We start from the raw sequence: 20,178 nt of genomic DNA, 5'->3' as shown, positions 1-20,178 counted from the left end.
ACTGTATTTATAGCACTAAAGTGAGAACATGAGGAGGGGGCAGCACTACCGGCACTGAGATGAGAAAACCTTCCTTTCTTCCCTTCTGAGCCTGGGATGCTCTGCTTCACATCTTGAAGCCACCTGCCAAGAGCAAAGAAAAGGCCTTCTTCTTGAACACCTGGGCTTGACCCGGCCATTGACCAGAACCTGAAATACTTAAGATGAGCTTCTAGGTATTGAGTTTGGGGGGCTGCTGGAGAGAAGAAAGCTGAAGTTGGAGAACCTGGAAGTGAGGAAGAGCTTAGGAGAAGCTTGGCCTTGCTTGCTTTCTGTCTGTCTTGTTTGGGGTAGTCTCTTCCCATTCAAGACTCCTGAAGTCCAAACCATGTGTTAGACTCTCTTCTCAAGTCCAGGAGAAGTTTTGGACTTTCCTCTTCAAGTCCCCAAGGCATTTCAGACTCTCAGTTCAGACCTTTGAGCTTCCAACTCAATGTCTCCATCCTTCAAGGGCTTCCCCTCGGCCATGGCGGGCCACCCGGGCTACTTTTTCCTGGTCCAAAACGGTCTCAGCCACCTCCTGGCAGGACCTCATTCGGAACCGGGGCCTCCCTTCGTGCCCAAGGCTTACAATGGGTTCAAGCCGGACTATGGGCCCCCGGGCAGGCTCTTGACCCTGAGTCCCTATGGAGGACTCCTGCCTCCGCCCAGGGAAGCCAAGGGCCCCAAGGTCAAGCTGGAGGCACCATATGGTGCCCAATGATGGGGCCCACTACTACTACATGGTGGGCCCCAACAGTGCCGGAGCAGCAGCAGCTGGCTACTCCTCTCCAGGTTACGGGCCCCAGCCTCTGCGCAGCCCCGGAGGAAACAGCGCCAGGAGCACCGGCACCAGTGGCACAGCAGCCCCCACAGCCACGGGAGCCCCAGCCCCAGCGAAGAGGGCACCCCCCCCCCTGGAAAGGAGCCCAGGAAGGCAGAGGAAGGGAGGATGACGCCCAGGAGTACATGACCTCAGCACAAATGGAACAATTTGCCAAGGAGCTGAAGCATAAAAGGATGCAGGCAGATATGGGACTGTCCCTGAGATGGTTGTATGGGAAGATGTTCAGCCAGACCACCATCTGCTGTTTTGAAGCTTTGCAGCTCAGCTTCAAGAACATGAGCAAGCTGAAACCACTCCTCCAGCGTTGGCTGCAAGAAGCAAATGTGAATGAGAACTTGCAGGAGCTCTTGGAAACACACTTGAGCACTTTGGCGTACAAAAAGGAGGAGGAGGAGGATTAGGGCATTACAGTTCTACCAGAATGCTGGCTAACCTACCTGTAGTCCACTGCTGCTGTGGTACATGAGAAGAACAACCTTGATAGTCATTTTAATGTATTGTCGAAGGCTTTATGTTTAAATGGTTAATTGATGTCATTAGTATAATTAGGTTTATTCGATTATTTGTATTTGGTCCTCATTTTGGTGTCAATTTCTCTTTTGTCACAAGTTCATGGTTACTTTTGTATTCTGTTTGAGTTCGGGCATTGAAAGTTTGCCTTCTTTGTGTGTAAACTGACACACAAAACTCCCCTTGGGGAGAGAGGGCGGTCTACAAATAAAGTTGTTAAAGATGGTTTTGCAAAGGAACCATCTCCTAGTGAATCTGGTTTACAGTGTTCCCTCACATATCGTGGGTTACATTCCAGGATTACCTGCGATAAGTGAAATTCCGCAATGTAGGGACGCCTCCTCCCCGACTCCGCTTCCCTTCGGGGGGTGGCTCTTCTTCGCTCCTCGCCCTCTTTACTTTCCTTCTCCTCAGCGCTTGGGCCCTGCAACACCTCTGCTGCCTCCTCAATCTCACCGCGGTTGGTGGGGCCCAAGCAGTGGCAAGAGGCCCAGGCAGTGAAGTCTCAATCGCGCCACGGATGCAGGGCCCAAGCAGTGGCAAGAGGTCCAGGAGGAGGAGGAGGAGGAGGAAGGTAAAGTGGGCAAGGAGGGAAGAGCTCTCCCCGGAGGGAAGAAAAGCCGGAGAGGGGGCCCAAGCAACAACGAGGTGCTTTTCTCTCATGCCGTAGCAGGGCCTTTCTGTTCAGTGTTCCCTCTCTACTTGTTTATTTATTTACTATATTTGTATATGGCTTTTCTCAACCCTCGGGCGACTCAAAGTGGTTAACAATAGTAAAATTCAAGGCTCAAAACAACATAAAACAGTTAAACAATTAGAACTGTATCATATTATACATCAATAAACATCTCGTTAATGTCTCATAATTAGAGTCAGGATCCAGTTTCATCATCCAATTGTTCCATATTCCTATATTCATTACACTGCCTATTCAAATTACTGCTTGAACAGCCAGGTCTTCATTTTCCTCCTAAAAGCTAACAAGGAGGAGGCCGATCTAATACCTGTAGGAAGGACGTTCCACAGTTGAGGGGCCACCACTGAGAAGGCCCTGTCTCTCATCCCAGCCAGATGTACTTGTGACGCAGGCGGGACTGAGAGCAGGGCTTCTCCAGACGATCTTAACGTCCTAGTAGGTTCCTAGGAGGAGATGCGTTCGGACAGGTAAGTTCTAAGCATTGTTCTAAATATTTTAAAATATTTTTATTTAAAAAACAACAACCGTGAAACAAGCAAGTCCGCGAAAGGCGAACAGTGAAGTAACGAGGGAACACTATACAGCAAAACCTCCATATCCATGGAGAGACATGGTTACATAACATTGCAAAGAGGTGCATTGGAGGAAGTAGAATTCCGATATAGGTAACCTCAGCATGAATTAGCTGTTAATTTTAAAACAACTACATCATCATATTTAAAATTAGCTTAGCAAGTATTTTCTGGACACATTGGTGCAAAAACCTCACAGCATTTATTTTATGAAAGAAAAAAAGCAAGCCACTTCTTCATTGCTCTCAACCTAGTTTGAAAACTCTGAGGTCCTATTCATATCATGAGCCTTCTGCTCTGACCGCTCTGTCCCACTGGTCATCAATTACCATTATAGCTTGCCAAGGCTCCAATTTGGTGTATATTTAAGATTAATGGACCTTAAGAAGGGCAAAGCCTTCCAGGAGTAAAAAAAGAATAGATTTTAAACAACAATATTGCAATCCATGGTGTTAGACACAAGGTCCTAGGAAACAATAATTACTTAACGGGTATTGCTCATTAGAAGTCATTGATAACATCATGCATGTACTTTTTTTGGTTGTATTTTCTGGGCATAAAAGTATAAATCACTTTAATTATCATCATCCTGCCTTTCCCCAAAGCTTAAAGCATGGTCTAACATATCTATCTATCTATATCCACCATAAAAGAAAAAAATGTGTATATATGTGTGTGTCCATTTCCACAGGCAGGTTCCCACTTCCACAAACAGCTTTAACACAGCTAAGCCGCCCAAAGCCTTCTTTCCAAGGACATTTCAGGTTACAGCGAGAGCCATGAACATGTAGCTCAACCCCTGCCAAAGTCCTCCCCAAACACCATACTGCTCGCCACCAAAGGAATGCTTTCATTCGTGGACAATTTCATCCTAGTTTTTACATGTTTCCTTCACCATAAACATCCCAGGGTTTCTTACTCTCAATATTGGAGTGGAATTTGCATGATCCTGCCCACTTCCTCTCCCTTAACCCTTTCCTCCTTTTTTCAACTCTGTGCACAACAAGCAGAGCAGAACAAACTAGTCATAAACATACTCAAGGAGTTTGGGGGATTGACTCCACAGGATGGAAGTTGTAGTTCACCCTGCATCAAGTCAGAGCACTGTGACCCCCACTGACAATGGACCTGGACCACATTGGGCACACAGAACCCCCAATGTGGAGAGGTTTGGAGGAAATTCACCTTGATTTATAGACATTGTAGGTATGTAAGTACTGGGATTTATAGTTCACCTGCAATCAAAGCGCACCAACAGTGGCTCTGGATACCACTTGGCACACAGAATCCCCATGACCAAATGAAAATGCTGGAGAGCTTTGGGGAAAATTCATCTTGATTTATAGTAATTATAGTTCACCTACATATAGAGAGCACTGTGAACGCAAGCAACAACGCAACTTCACCAAATTTGGCACGCATACCCGATATGTCTAAAATTGAATATTGGTGGATTTTGGGGGGAATTGGCCTTGACATTTGTTAGTTGTAGGTAGTGGGATTTATAGTTCACCTGCAATCAAAGAGCACTCTGCACCCCACCGGAGATGGAGCTGGTCCTAACTTGGCACACAGTACCCCCATGACCAAAGAAAAATACTGGAGAGGTTTGGAGGAAATTCACCTTGATTTATAGCCAATGTACATATTGGGATTAATAGTCCACCTGCAATCAAAGCACTCTCTGGACCCCATCAGTGATGGCCCTGGATCTCACTTGGCACACAGAATCCCCATGACCAAATGAAAATACAGGAGGACTTTGGGGAAAATTCACCTTGATTTATAGTAATTAATAGTTTGCCTATATCCAGAGAGCACTGCGAATGCAAACAATGGTGGATCTGCACCAAATTTGGCACGCATACCCATGCCAAAATTTGAAAACTGGTGGGTTGGGGGGGGATTGGCCTTGACATTTGTTGGTTATAGGAAGTTTGATTTATAGTTAACCTGCAGTCAAAGAGCACTCTGCACCCCACGGATGATGGACGCGGTCCATGAATAACTGAAGGTACTGGAGGGATTTGATGGGACCAACCATGGTGAGTGTTGTAATTCATCCTGCAGCCAGAGAGAGCACACTGAACCACACCAATGATACATCTAAAGCAAACTTGCCCAACATAACTTTACATATTGATGGAGTTTCAGGGGTTTAATCTGGCTATGATGCAAGTTGTAGTAAACCTACAACCTTATGCATTTTGTAAATAAACACATGACTTCTAATAATCCGGGTAGCGCCAGGTACACAAGCTAGTTATATATAACTTAAAACATACATCCATAGAAAATAAATAATTAAAATAATTATTTAAATGAACAGTGCACACTATCATCATGGTAGAAGAAAGGGTCCATTGCACATAAATAATTTGTTGAAGGAAATAAGATAGCCCAAAATCTCATCATTTGAACAAAAGCCAGATGTGTTCTGACGTAGCATTCTTCATTAGCAGCCATTGTAAATCTTTCTTCCAGACGGAAGTGTTGGTTTAAGAAACCCTACAAAATCATCATTATTTTCAAACCACACATATTTATAACAAACTGGATTCAATTGGGCACTTGCCAACACCAAAGTATAGACTCATATAAAATAATAATGTCTCTACCCTTGCATTCCTCACAATCTAATGCAAGTGGTCAAGAGTTTTCTTTATATAGTAAGATTTCCCCTCCAACTTTCATGCCTCATTTTTTCATTAATTATGGTATTTCAATTCAAGGTTACAATCAGCTGTCAACGAGCCCTTAAAGAAAACAGTCTTCTTAAAATACATGACAGTGCAGGCTTGCTGCAAATAACAATTACATTAAAATCCATTTTATCATGCTTAAAAGTAATACACTTACAGGCATAATAAATTAGGCACTAGAATAAAATGATGGCAAAGGACGTTGTTCAAGAAGGAATAGGCAATGCAGTATAACACAATAACTAACCGTAACATCATTTCTGAAGGTACTTTAAAAACAAATGTTACAACCCTAGCCCTATGAGGAGCGGCTTAGGGAACTGGGCATGTTTAGCCTGAAGAAGAGAAGGCTGAGAGGAGACATGATAGCCATGTATAAATATGTGAGAGGAAGCCACAGGGAGGAGGGAGCAAGCTTGTTTTCTGCTTCCCTGGAGACTAGGACGCGGAACAATGGCTTCAAACTACAAGAGAGGAGATTCCATCTGAACATGAGGAAGAACTTCCTGACTGAAAGCCGTTCAGCAGTGGAACTCTCTGCCCCGGAGTGTGGTGGAGGCTCCTTCTTTGGAAGCTTTTAAGCAGAGGCTGGATGGCCATTTGTCAGGGGTGATTTGAATGCAATATTCCTGCTTCTTGGCAGGGGGTTGGACTGGATGGCCCATGAGGTCTCTTCCAACTCTTTGATTCTATGATTCTAACCAGGAATATGACTTGATTCCTTATGAAGTACAAGACTTGAAGACAATAGTGGGAATTACAGGTATATGTAGTCAGTTCTTCCAACTCTGCATTTTTAGTTTTGGCAATTTAATTATTCACAAATGTGACTTAAAATGTTCTCTGTAGGAATATCCGGGCCCTATTGGTCAATACATATGCTAAAACAAAACAGTGAAGGCAAAATCTATATAAATAAAAATGTAAATGTCTGTGTGTGAATGACCTCAAATCTCCTAAAATACTTCACTGATCGCTTTGAAAATTGGACACAACATAGTATTCGAACAGGTGAATGTTTTTATGTATCCACATACCTTCAATTATATAGATCTGACAGGTAAAAAAATGCTTGGCATCAAAAACAGCACCATCTACTGGATGGTAGGGAAATCCAGGCCGGGGAGAGAGGGAAGGAGCCCTGCCTGGCCTTGCCCAGCACCACCTCATGCCCACGCTTCAAGAAAGACTGGAGGCTCAGATGGCAGGAAGGGAGAGATAGATAGGAGGGAAGGAAAGGGTTGTTGCACTCCAGGTCATGTAAAGCTCTCTGGCTGTAAACACCACACCATTGATTGGAAAACAATCCTTTTATTGAATAAAATTTAAAAGCAGCAAGTAAAAAGCACTTTAAATAAACAGGTAAATTCAATTAGGTAAGAAGATAAGCAGGAGCAAAAATAGTCCAGGAAATAGTCCAGCAAAAATAGTCCAGCAAAGTCCATAAAAACCAAGTCCACACTTCTCTAATATAATTCAGGAAAAACAGGAAACATTAATCTAAGGCATGAGATACATTCCAAGAGTCCAAACCATGAACAAGAAATACTTAGACAAGAAATCTTCCAGGCAAAGCTTCCATGAAACAAAGGACGAGAACTGTACTTGATTCCAACGATGCTTCATCTGGCTATATTTCCCGTACTTGGAACTTTTATCCCCTAGTTAAAGGTGTGGAGTCTTTCTTCAGTTGAGGAAGATGGGGTTTGAAAGAAAGCCGGTAACACAATGTCCTCGTTGACATGAAAAGCTGACACTACCTTGGGCAAGAAGGTGATGTCGGTTCTAAGCACCACCCGGTCAGCATGAAACAGCATGTAAGGTTTGTCGACTCGAAGAGCCGACAACTCAGAGGGTCTTCGAGCTGACGTAATGACGAAAAGGAAAGACACCTTCCAGAAAAGGAGTCGAAGATCCACCGTGGCAAGGGGTTCAAAGGGGGGACCCAAGAGGTGGGATAACACAAGGTCCAGATTCCATCCTGGTGTGGGTGGATGCACCGGAGGATGTAGATGGGTGTAACCCCTGATGAAAGTCTTCATTAAATGGTGCTGGAAAAGAGAAGGTCTGGAGGTACCACAAGATTGCTGGCACGTAGGACTTTATCGAGGCCAAAGTGAGGTTTTGGTTGGCCAACGTCAGGAGGAAGTCTAAGATCGTCGGTATCGATGGCGGGACCTCCTTGGGCGGTCGGTCTCGAAGAAAACCCTGGAGGCGACCGATAGGATAAGCGTAGGCCTTAGACATCGAGGGTTTGTGTGCCGCTTCGAGGATCGAGCAGAGTTCGGGTCGAAGGGACGCTATGCAAGTATGCTCCAGGCTGTGAGGTGGAGGGACTTGACGTCCAGATGGAGAAGAAGGCCACCTTCCCTCGACAATAAGTCTGGGTGATGGGGGAGGTGGATCAGCTTGCCGTCGGAGAGGTGAAGAAGGGTGGGAAAACAGATTTGCCTCGGCCATTCCGGAGCAATCAGGATGCAGTTGGTGTATGCCATTTCGATCTTTTCGATGACCCTGAGCAGCAATGGTATCGGCGGAAATATGTACATAAATTCCGTCGACCAGTCCAGCAAGAAAGCGTCCCCGGGGCACCCTGTGGCCTCGTCTCGGGGAAGACGAGCTCCGAACAGGGGGAGATGGTGGTTCTCCGGTGAAGCGAAGAGGTCGATAGTCGGCAGACCCCATTCTTCGAAGATGCCCTGTAGTATCTCTGGGTCGAGTTTCCACTTGTGGGATGTCGACGTCAATCGGCTGAGGGAGTCGGCCTGATCGTTCAACTTGCCTGGGAGATGGATCGCCGTGGGGAAGATCACATGTTGGCGGCACCACTCCCACAATGTTATCGACAGTTTCAGGAGCTTTCTGGAACCCGTGCCTCCCTTTTTGTTTATATAGTACATGGCCACTATGTTGTCGGTCTGTACTTCGATCGTGTGACACTTCGTGATTAGGAGAAAACCCTTGAGGGCTTTGAAAATCGCCAACAGTTCTAAATAGTTTATGTGGTGCAGCCTCTCCAGAGGAGACCAGACATCTTGAATGGAGAGGTGACCTGTGTGTGCTCCCCAGGCGAAGGTTGAGGAGTCTGTTGTCAGGGTTATGGAAGGTTGTTGGGGATGAAATGGAAGACCCACACAAATGTTTTGTCGGTGCATCCACCATGCCAGGGACTGTCGGACCGACGTCAACATCGACAGTACTTTGAGGTCAGAGTCTCGAGAGGGGTTGAAATTGTCGAGGAACCATCACTGAAGAGGGCGCATCTTGAGCCTGGCGAATGGTGTGACCATTATTGTAGATGCAATGTGGCCTAGCAAGACTTGAATGTGTCGCGCTCTGATTCTTGTGGAGGCTCTGCATCGTTTTAGTTCTTGCTGGAGGGCTTGATATCTGGCCATCGGGAGGGATATAGTCTGATAGAGAGTCGAAGTGGACCCTGATGAACTTTATTGATGTTGTCAGGACGAGATGAGACTTTTAGGCATTGAGTTGGAGGCGGAGGCCTTGTAAAAGGTTGAGCGTCAGAAAGACCTGTTTTTGTAAAAGGTCCGGAGATTTTGAGGCCAGCAACCAATCGTCCAGGTACGGAAAAATGCGGATTTTCCGTCTTCTATCATATCATTTCATTGGTATCTATTTTTATTTTTGAAATAAAAATTCTAGCTGCTGCATTTCCCTCCCTTGGCTTATAGGCAAGTCAATATAATGGTTTGAGCATTAGCATAGCATTGGCAAGGACAAACCTTAGAACAAATCTGCTTCACCAAGAAAACCATATGATAGGCTTGCCTTAGGGTCAGAAATAACTTGAAGTCATACAACCATAAAATCTCAATTAAGTTCAGGATTGAGATATTCAAAACATGGCACTAATGTTCTATAATGTTCTATAACAGTGTTTCTCAACCTAGGGGTCGGGACCCCTGAGGGGGTCGCGAAGGGGTGTCAGAGGGGTCGCCAAAGATAATCAGAAAACACAGTATTTTCTGATGGTCATGGGGATTCCATGTGGGAAGTTTGAGCCAATTATATCGTTGGTGGAGTTCACAATGATCTTTGATTGTAATGAACTATAAATCCCAGCAACTACAACTCCCAAAAGTCAAGGTCTATTTTCCCCAGGCTCTACCAGTGTTCACATATGTGCATATTGACTATTGGTGCCAAGTTTGGTCCAGATCCACCACTGTGTGAGTCCACAGTGCTCTCTGGATATAGGTGAACTACAACTCCCAAACTCAAGGTCAATACCCACCAAACCCTTCCAGTTTTTTCTGTTGGTCATGAGAGTTCTGTGTGGCAAATTAGGTTCAAATACATTGCTGGTGCAGTTCAGAATGCTCTTTGATTATAGATGAACTATAAATCCCAATAATTACAACTCCCAAATTACAAAATCAATCCTCCCCCAACCCCACTAGCATTTACATGTGGTTGCATTGGGTATTTGTGCCCAGTTTGGTCCAGTGAATGAAAATACATCTTGCATATCTGATATTTACATTATGATTTATAACAGTAGTAAAATGACCATTATGAAGTAGCAACAAAAACAATGTTATGGTTGGGGGTCACCACAACATGAGGGACTGTATTAAGGGGTCACGGCATTAGGAAGGTTGAGAACCACTGTTCTATAATGTTCGACTTACGGGGAAAGTCGTCAGCTGTAGGTTTCCACTTAGTATTCTGATTAGTCTTTGTTCATTATTTCAATAGCCAAAAAAGTCAAACTTGATACTGGTATGAATAGCGTTAATGTCTGTCCCACCTGTAATAAGCACTCCTCATTATTACAATACAACAGTAAATCACGATTCAAAATCTTGCTTTTAACCCCATCCACCATCCCGCCCCAAGTAATAAATGTTTACAAACTTACTTGCTTATCTATTCTCCTACTACTAACTTATTCTCTATTCAATTGTCTAATTTTATTAATAATCATACCTTCTCTGAGTCATTTATGCAAAATCTCACTTGTTCTGAGGGTGGTTTGAATCTGTGGTTGCTCTGACACAAATATCTAATAAATGGTTCCCTTTTAACCTCAAATAAATTCTCTTTTATTTCTCCTCTTTCCAATCTTCATTTGTATGGTAATTTTTTCCAGATAAAGCTATGCTCCCTATTCTGCTTAATCTATTCGGTATCGATTTTCCATACTTTGACTATCCTTCCTTGAAGTGCATACCCGGAATAATATGTGGCCTTTTTGGGGCATAGATTCTCATTTTTTGCTTTCGGATAATGACATGAGCACAAATGCCCCTTATTAAACTGGACTTTTTCTTCTATTATTTATCTTATCCTAGTGAAATCTGTTGGGAAAAAGCAAAACCAACCCTGCAGGATAGCTATGTGATTTATAGTTCCTTCTATCACATCCTCCCTGTGCTATACATGGGGCTGATTATTTCAGGACCAGCAATTAAATCAAACCAAAACACTGCAGAGTCTTTGATCAGAAGTAAGCAGAGATTTTATTGCAGAATCGTAAAACACATCTTCACTGTGTTGTGAAATGATCCATCTCACAATTAAATATTTGGAACTCTGGTGTAGATGCACCCAATATTAGCCTTTATTTCAATGTTTATTATATATTATATTATATTTTCATTTGGACCCATTGAGAAGCTTGAAGGATTACACACCCTCACAGTGAACTTTTTCCTCTGCTGGGAGCAATCCCTTGCTTTAACCATTATCGGGTAGATATTTATGGATCCCACGAAAATGGAGCTTGTTTTTTGGCACATCTCATCAAACCTCAAAACCTAGGTCTCCCTGACCCACGCTACTTTCCATCTTCATTGAGTAACCATTCTCCTCCCAATCCTGTTTGTCAGCCAGGTGACCCGTTTCTGAAAGGGCTCCACTTTTCAACAAGCAGATGCTAAGCTAAAAGCCAATTACGGTGCCCGGCTACATGGATTAGTCCTGCGTTGCGGTTTTGTCTTTGACCAGCTCCAGTTTTCAGCTCTCAAGTCAGAGTGACTTCTCATTAAATGAGGCACCTGCTTTGTTAAGGCTTCCTGAAATTAATGAAATAAAAAGGATGTTTATTTTGGGCAGGGGGAAAATGAGAAGGAGATTAGGGGAGAGAGGGAATAATACCTGGTTTTTCACATATCGGCATCGCATATATACAGAAGGAGAACCAGATCCGCTAGAATTGGAGGAGCCAGGTGTTATGCCTAGGATTCAGGTTTCTCTGAACTCAGAAAAAGCTTTTATGGTTTCAGTGCAAGGAAGAGACAGGTGTCACTTAGAGATGCAACGTCTGTGCTTCTATGTGCTTCACAGCTCTCCACCTTGGAGATTTTCTTATGCCTTTGCAACTCAAAACTAAGGAAAGATAATTCCACAATGACTTTCTTTGCTTACTAATGTAATGAATATCCCGCCTTCTTCCAACTTGCAATTAAAGTAAGACTGAGAAACGGTGCTCGTTACATATGTCTGGTGTATATAAATCCGCCATTTTTTCCTTGTTCCTATCTATATGATTTTTTTCCATCCTGCACTAAACATGTGAAGCAAACAAGACAATTCAGCATTATACATTCGAGGAACCACTACTTAATAAATCCTTGTGAATCCTTAAGGGGTGGTTAAGTAGAAGTTCTATTTAAAACACGTTAAATTCAACGTATTTAAAACAGTGAAAAAGACGTAAGAGAGTCTGACATACAGGGCTAATGAAAGGATGATCAATGTACGTGGAGCACTTTAAACATTTGAAAACGCTTTATAAACATTAAGGTAAAGGTTTTCCCTTGACATTAAGTCTCATTGTGTCTGACTCTGGGGGGTGGTGCTTATCTCCATTTCTAAGCTGAAGAGCTGGCATTGTCCGTAGATGCCTCCAAGGTCATGTTTCCAGCATAACTGCATGGAGTGCCATTACCTTCCCACAGAAGCGGTACCTATTGATATATTCATATTTGCATGTTTTCAAACTGCTAGGTTGGCAGAAGCTGGGACTCACCCTGTCCCACAGATTTGAACCACCGACCTTTCGGTCAGCAAGTTCAGCAGCTCCGCTGTTTAATCCACTGTGCCATCGCAGTTATATTATTTCATAATAATATGTAATATTATGTAATAATATTAATAGTATGTAATATTATTACATAATAATATTATTACACAATATAACTACCATGGTGTTGGATTCTGGGAGGTCTTGGTCCCAGTTCCTGCTCAGCTATGGCAATCCATTGAGTACCTTACACTAGTCACCCACTCTCATCCTTAAGAAGCAATGACAAGCTTTCTCTGAACTAATTATAGAATTGACAGAGACCCCAAAGGCTATCCAGTCATGGAAATTCTAATTTTTACAAGGCTGTTAGCCTGCTCTGCCCAATAGTGTCAGAGTATCACCAAACTACAAGTAATGACAAACTGAATTCTACCGTGTAGATTAACCCAAAGGTGTGGCAAATCTATTCTAATTTCATTATAATTTTTAAAAGCACTCTCCAACTTGCTAAACCTTATTCATAAAAGGCATGGCCAGACTTACCTGGCCAAAGAAGTTGCGGTGCTGGGCGTTTCCCACCGCCATTCTTGCCGGAGGGGGGCTTCTTCCTCCCAGAAGCCCCCTCGGATGGCGGGAAGGTTTCCCGCCGGTGGGTCAGGGGGCCAATGGGGCGTCTGGCCACGCCCACCTCAGGTGAGGCCTGAGCTGGCCTCCCCGTCCTCGGGGGCAGCCTTCATAAGGCTGCCCCTGGCTCACAGGCAGGCACTCGGCCTGCAACAGCTGATCTGATCTGCTGTTATCGTGTGAGCGAGAGGAGGACCGGCGGCAGCAGCAGCGGCGGCAGCAGCAGCAGCAGCGATAGCACACCAGCGGAGGCAGCGGCGTCCCCAGGCTTCGGAGCAGCAAAAACAACGGTTGGCTAACTTCCTTTTGGCTCCCTCTGCTTGCCGGATGGCTCCCACGGGGGCCAGGCCGGGCTCCTGCAGTGCCCACTTTCTTCCTCTGGGGTCTTGCTCCTGCCGTGGGGCCGGGCCTTCCCCTCGGCCATGCCGCTGGCCCTGCTGGGGCCGCGGCCTTCCTCCTGCCGCCCCCCCTCCCCTTGGAGGAGGTCATAAGACCACCAAAAAAAAAGAGAGAGAGAAAAACGCTCTTTTGGCTTGCTGGGGGGGTCGCTCCGGCAGGCCTGCCCCACCTCCCCGCAGGCCAACCCCCCCTCGCTTCTGCAGCCTGCCCAGGGCCGCTCCGACAGCCGTGGGCGCCCTCGCCAGGCCCTGCGCCAGACCGGAAGTGGCTGCGGCATACTTCTGGCGCGGCGCGGCGCCGGCCCGGCGGCCTCCTCGCCGGCTGGCTGCCTCCCCGCCCTGGGAGGGAAGCCATCCCCCCCCGCGCCCCCTGTGGACTGCCGGAGGATTGCCCTGGCAGGCCTGGGAGCCCTCGCCAGGCCGTGCGCAGGACCGGAAGCAGCTGCGGCCTGCTTCCGGCGCGGGGCTGGGCCTGCAGCCTCCTTGCAGCCTGTTTCTTCCCCCGGGAATGGGAAGCCCTTCCCCCGCTTCTACGGCCTGCCGGAGGGTCGCTCCGGCCGGCCTTGCCAACCCCATCTGCCTCCAGTGGGGCTGGGCCTGCGGCCTCCTCGCTGCCGGGCTTGCCCCCCCCCGCCTGGCTCGCCCCCCCCCTGCTCGGGAAGGGGGACCATTGCCCACCCCAGCAGCCTGCCGAAGGGCCGCTCCAGCAAGAGAGTGTCATCCCTGATTTGTCTTTCCTGCCGCCATGTTGTCTAATGCCAGACGTCTAGCAGGGCTGAGCAAGCAGGCCGCTCAAGCGGAGGAAATGCGCTTGGCGGAGTTGCGCCGGGTCCAAGAGCCCCCCCCCCCAAAAATCACACCTTGGCCATTGGGATAATCACAGAATCCTAGAGCGGGAAGAGACCTCATGGGCCATCTAGTCCAACCCCATTCTGCCATGAAGCAGGATAACTGCGGCCTGCAGTGGCCGCGGGCGTCCCTTATTGGCGCTGCCATGAGTGCGCCTGCACTCTGGGGCACTGTACCTCCCCCTCCCCTTTCATAGCTGCCTCTAAAACGGTTGTGGTTTCTGTGCAGTTCTGTCCCATAGGACTCCATCTGCATGGCTCCTAAGAGGAAGTCGGCTAGGAAGGCGGCCGAGACCTGGACAGCGGCGTTGGCTCCAGCATGGGCCACCAGAAGAAGCAAAGATGTGGAGCCTTCAGGAGGGCAATCGGTGCCAGCTGGACCAGCAGCCAACCAGGCCCCTTCAGGGCGCGTGGCCAACCAGGAGGCCACTGTGCTGGAAGGGATCTCCCAAAACATGGAAGGGATCTCCCAGAACATCGCCACCATTGTGGACAGGCTGGGTAAGCTTGAGTCAAAGGTGTATTCTCAACCAGGAACTGCATCTGCTTCCCAGCGGGGAAGGGACCACAAGCGAAGTAAGCGGGGGAGGCGCAGGGAGACCGATGATAACACCTCAGCTGACTCGGGGCCCAGCGATCAGGCATCCAGCGAGGCATCATACAGCGACGGGGGGGGAGAGGTTTCACCAGGTCCACGGCAGCATCGTCACAGGAGCAGGCCGAAAGCAAAGAGGTGTAGGTCTTCCAAATGCTGTCACCGCTACTCATCAGACAGCGACTCTTCGGAGGGTGAGTATGCCCTGGCTGACTCAGTAGACGGGGATAATTACTGGAGGTCGGAGGCCCTCGTGCCGGGCCTCCCCGAGTGGGCCATCAAGTGCAGGTCAGAGACTAGTGACATCACAGACCCCCCGTGCAGGGCTTGCAAGTCCTCTGCCCCGGCCCTCCCCCCCCTTCCAGGACAACGAGGATCCGCCTGGCTCCCACCTCTCCCCTCGCCTCAGGAGTAAGATCCTGAGGGGCTACTACGTTGCTATTTTCACCCTGTTAAAGCCACCAGGGGAAGAGGGCCGGGAACCCCCTTCCAAGAGCAGGCATCAGAAGAGGGACAGGAGCAGGCCAGCTGAGCGGACTTTTGCCAACTGGGTGGCTGGATATACGGAGTTCGCAGGGGTGGTGACAGCAGCTTTTCTCGAGCGGGGGTGGCACCTGCTCAATCACCTGAAGCATGTCACCAGGGCCAGAGAGCTGGCGGGCGATGCGGCAGCCTTTGCTTACGACTCAGCCTTCAGGAAGAGGGCATCCCAGAGTGCCAGAGCCAGATGGGACCTTATCAATTATGACATCTGGCTCACCGAGGTGGGGCCCAGCATCAGAGGTAAGCCGGAGTCTAGGAGGTCAGACAGGGCATGGGTCAGGCGGGACTCCAAGAGGGCAGTTTGCTGGGAGTTCAACATGGGGAAATGCCAGCGGGCCTGATGCCGTTTTGATCATGTCTGCGAATATTGCGCGGGAGGGCACACCAAGATGTCTTGCGGTAAGCAACCAGGCACGTTGCAGCCCTTTCGGGCAGGCCGGGCTGGAGCCCAGCCCGGCACCAGGAAGGATACTGGAGGAGCCACCACAGGACAGGGTAAGTGAACCCCTTCCCTGCCACTCTAGTCAGCACCCCCGTCTCACTCCCACCCATGGTTCCCTGGCTCAGGGCGTATCCCAGTAGGATGGCCGCATCCTTCCTTGAAGAGGGTTTCTCCTCTGGCTTCCGCATCCCAGCCATGGGACCTAGGAGGGCCTGCACCTCGGGCAATTTAAAATCAGCGGCCCAGTTACCTGAGGTGCTCAGCAGTAAAATTGCTAAGGAACTCGCTGCAGGGAGAATCGCTGGCCCATTCCATGCCCCCCCTTGGACAATTTCAGGGTCTCCCCTCTCGGGGTGGTCCCTAAGAAGGCCCCAGGTGAGTTCCGTCTCATCCACCACCTTTCTTACCCAAAAGGGGCTTCGGTCAACGATGCCATCCCTCCTGAGCTCTGCTCGGTCAAGTACGTCTCCTTTGACCATGCTGTCAGCTTGGTACAGGGCAAGGGATCAGGGGCCCTGATGGCAAAATGCGACATTCAGTCAGCATTTCGGCTCCTCCCAGTCCACCCGGAGGACTTCAACCTCCTGGGATTCAAATTTAATGGCCTGTGGTAGTATGACAAGGCCATGCCCATGGGCTGCGCAGTCAGCTGCGCAGCCTTCAAGACGTTCAGCACCTTCCTCGAATGGGTCACCAAGACCCTTACCCACTCCAGTTCCATCACACATTACCTGGATGACTTTCTCTTTGTGGGATCATGGGGTAGCGGGGAGTGCGCCCACCTGCTCAACACGTTCAAGGCATTGACCAGGGTATTCGGCATTCCCCTAGCACAGGAAAAAACCGAGGGCCCCTCCACATCCCTGGTATTCCTGGTGATCCAGTTGGATTCTGTTCGGGGCTTGTCTTGCCTGCCGGCAGACAAGCTGTCCGCGCTGCGGGCCCGCATCGAAAAGGCAGCCCGCAGCAAGAAGGTAACCCTGAAGGAGTTACCCTGTGGTGCGCGCCCCCCACCACAGGATCCGCGTGACGCAAGGTATGCGAGAAGATCTCAGGGTGTGGCTCCAGTTTCTGAAGGGGTTCAATGGGGTGTCCATGTGGCAGTCCAGGTGGGAGCTCGGGGCCGAGTTGCAGGTACATTCGGATGCAGCAGGGAGTATCGGTTTTGGGGTTTTCCTGCAAGGGCACTGGTGCGCTGCCAAATGGCCAGATAGCTGGAGCAAGGGTAACATCCTCAGGGATCTCACATTCCTCGAGTTTTTCCCTATCCTTGTGGCAGTGCGTATCTGGACCAACATGTTCAGGGACAAGAGGGTGCGGTTCTGGTGTGACAACCAGGCGGTGGTTAGGGTAGTCAATCGGCAGTCTTCCAAATCGCCCAGGGTAATGAGGCTGGTCAGGCACTTTGTCTTATTTTTGGAGGCTAATATCACCTTCTCAGCACAGTATATTCCAGGCGTGAACAACGAAGTAGCCGATGCATTGTCCCGCTTCCAGGAGGACAGGTTTCGCTCCCTAGCACCAGGTGCAGATGTCCTGCCCACCAGCTTCCCACCAGTTCTGTGGACCCTTGGAGATGGGAAGCCTGGACAAGACTGATGGACTCCGTCGCGCCGGCGACGCAGAAGGCATACCGGGCAGCCATGGCAAAGTTCACCAAGTTCAGGCTGGAAGTTGGATACGGCAGCAGGTGGCCAGCATCTGAGGACGAGGTCATACACTTCCTCATCCACCAGAGGAGAAACAATGTGACAGCACATTCCATGCGTCTCCAGTTGGCTGGGATTGCCTTCTACAGCAAAGCGGCCAGGTTTGGCGATCCGTGCCAAGCATTCAGAGTCAGGAAGCTCCTCTGGAGTTGGAGGAAGCGCGCACCCAGGCAACGGGACACCAGGCACCCCTTATCATACAAGACCCTCAGGCAAATCGTCCAGGCCCTCAAAAGGATCTGCCCCTCCCGATATGAAGTTATTCACTGCAGCCTTCACAACGGCTTTCTTCGGGGTCCTTCGACTGGGGGAGGTGGTGGCCAATTCCAAAGCTGACGCCTCTAACAGGGCCCTGCAGCTCAGGGACATCTCAGTCCAGGACAATGCCCTGGCACTGAGGATCCGCAAGTCCAAGACTGACCAACTGGGAAAAGGGGTTTCACTGTACATACGGGGTTTGGAATCAGGGCATTTGTGCCCCGTGCAGTCCCTTTCCAGGTTCCTGACCACGAGAGGCTCTACCCCTGGCTTCCTTTTCATTCACCGAGACGGCAGCCCTCTCACACGTTACCAGTTCATGGCTGTTTTCCGAGGAGCCCTCCAGCATTTGGGCCTCCCTCGGACGGAATTTGGTGGGCACTCCTTTATGATAGGAGCAGCCACCACAGCTGCTGCGGGTGGTGTCCCTGTCGAGGTAATAAAAACCACGGGGCGCTGGAAATCCTCAGCTTATGCATCCTATATCAGGCCGGGCCTTCTCCTTGAAGGAACCCGATCTGCCGGCTGTTCCTTTTCTTCCACCGACAGGTCAGCTATGGTCGGGAAGGAAGGAGTGATGCACGGAACAGGAGTGGAACGGCGGCAGTCAAGTGGCAGCAGGACTAGGACGCAAGCTGAGGACTTGGTCTGGGAACGGAGGCATGCTGGAAAGGACAACGGGCGGCAGGAGGAAGGAGTTCCGCCCGCGTTAGATGCAGCCCCTCGAGCAAGCTAGAGCAGTACTGGATACTTTATAGGACTTTTGATGGCCAGTGTGGCATTTGGGCTACCTTATTGAGCAGGCTCTGGGGTTGGCGGCAAGGGGTGTGTGGTTCCCACCCCCCCCCCACTTGTTGTGGCGTGGGGCATGGGCCCTGGATCTGGTTTGGTACCCTCCCCCCAGCGGTTAGGGGGGGACGCCCGGTGGTTCCAGGGGTGCCAGGTTGCGTTTGCCTGGTATTGTGCCGGCGGCACCCCTGATGTGTTCGGGATTGGGCAGTATTGGGCTGCCCGATCATGATCCAGGACCCATGCTTGGCTGCCAACCCCTTGTCCTGTTATCAATAAATGAGTTGTGGCCATTGTTCTCCCCACATCTTGTGTGAGTGTTCTTATTGGGTTGGCTGTGGGAGGCGTATCTCACGTGCACACGCAAAATGGATTCACCATCTTTAGAAGTCCCATTATTATCTGGAATAAAATTCAGAGTGGATTGAGCTGTGTTCATCTATTTGTTGCAGCACAGCCACATCTACAGGACCACCCCAGTCCTCCCTGATTTATTTACTTAGGCGATCCTTTGTTGTCCAAGTACGATGGCCTTCCAAGTGTAGTGTCCTGGGGGTAGATACATAGGTGACTGTGGAGCCCTATTCCTTACCTGCATGGTCTTCCACTGTGTGGGCATCTCAGTTCTGAGAAAAGTAAGGGATTTCTTGGGATTCTTGAATTAACAGCTTTTGAGCTTTGCATTGAGGAAAATGAACAACTTTGATCTCATGTCCCTAGATTTGTTTTTAGAAAAGGCTTCAACGGGTTGTTTATCTACCAAGAGACATTTGCCACTGCAAAATTGAGAGTATTGGGAGTTCAAGGCTAATTATGAATCACATCAGACACTTTTATAACCATTATCTCTTGTTTTCCCAGCGACGGCAGTTCCTCATTTGCACACTGAAGGAATTGTTTGTTTTTTTTAAAAAAATTACCTAGCTACATATTCATTATAGGAAATATTGCAGTTGATGTTGGAAGCAAATGGGTTTTTAAACTCAAGCAAGATGAAAATGGATAAATTCCAAAGATGATGATGGACCTTGTAGACTTGTACAGTTATGGTTGAAGAAGGGGATTGTTGGACTTCATCCCCACACTGCTCAAGTCTACAAGGTCCATCATCATCTTTGGAATTTATCCATTTTCATCTTGCTTGAGTTTAAAAACTCATTAGCATTAGAATAGTCTGAGGGTTTCCTTCCTATATGGGAATGTATCTTTTTAATCCCTCTTCTCTGTTTCTGCTCTCATTCTGATCGGTTGTTTAAAAGGAATACTTTTCTACTGCAAGCTTTTTGAATCTGACTTCTCCCTACTTACTTTTTAGTATGGAGTGTATGTGCTGTGTGCTTTGAGATCTCTCTCTCTGCTTGTGTATCAAAAATTGGACTCTGCATGTTTGCCTCCTAAGCTCTGAATTCTTTACAGCCACATTACACGGTTCTTCACGCTCTACTCGCTAATGAGCTGATGTTCAATTTGTGTATCCTGTTTATATTTTTGGATGTTCTGCTATATTTTAGGATAGTTTTCCCTAACAGTTGAGGTTTTGTGTTTCTACAGCCTCTACGTTCTGCCTCGTAGTCTAAGATCTGCCGGGGAGGCCCTGCTCTCTGTCCCATTGAAAGGGTTAACAGAATTTAGAAG

General features: G+C 48.3%; 1 pseudogene; it reads left to right on the top strand.

Annotated features, from left to right (window-relative positions):
• Positions 1–505: 505 nt before the first annotated feature.
• LOC132765004 (POU domain, class 5, transcription factor 3-like) lies at positions 506–1,266 on the top strand (annotated as a pseudogene).
• Positions 1,267–20,178: the final 18,912 nt, after the last annotated feature.

The sequence above is a fragment of the Anolis sagrei genome, chromosome 6, assembly GCF_037176765.1.
Source record: "Anolis sagrei isolate rAnoSag1 chromosome 6, rAnoSag1.mat, whole genome shotgun sequence".
NCBI lineage: Eukaryota > Metazoa > Chordata > Lepidosauria > Squamata > Dactyloidae > Anolis > Anolis sagrei.
The sequence above is the reverse complement of the archived record's forward strand: the minus strand, read 5'-3'. Positions and strand labels throughout refer to the sequence as shown.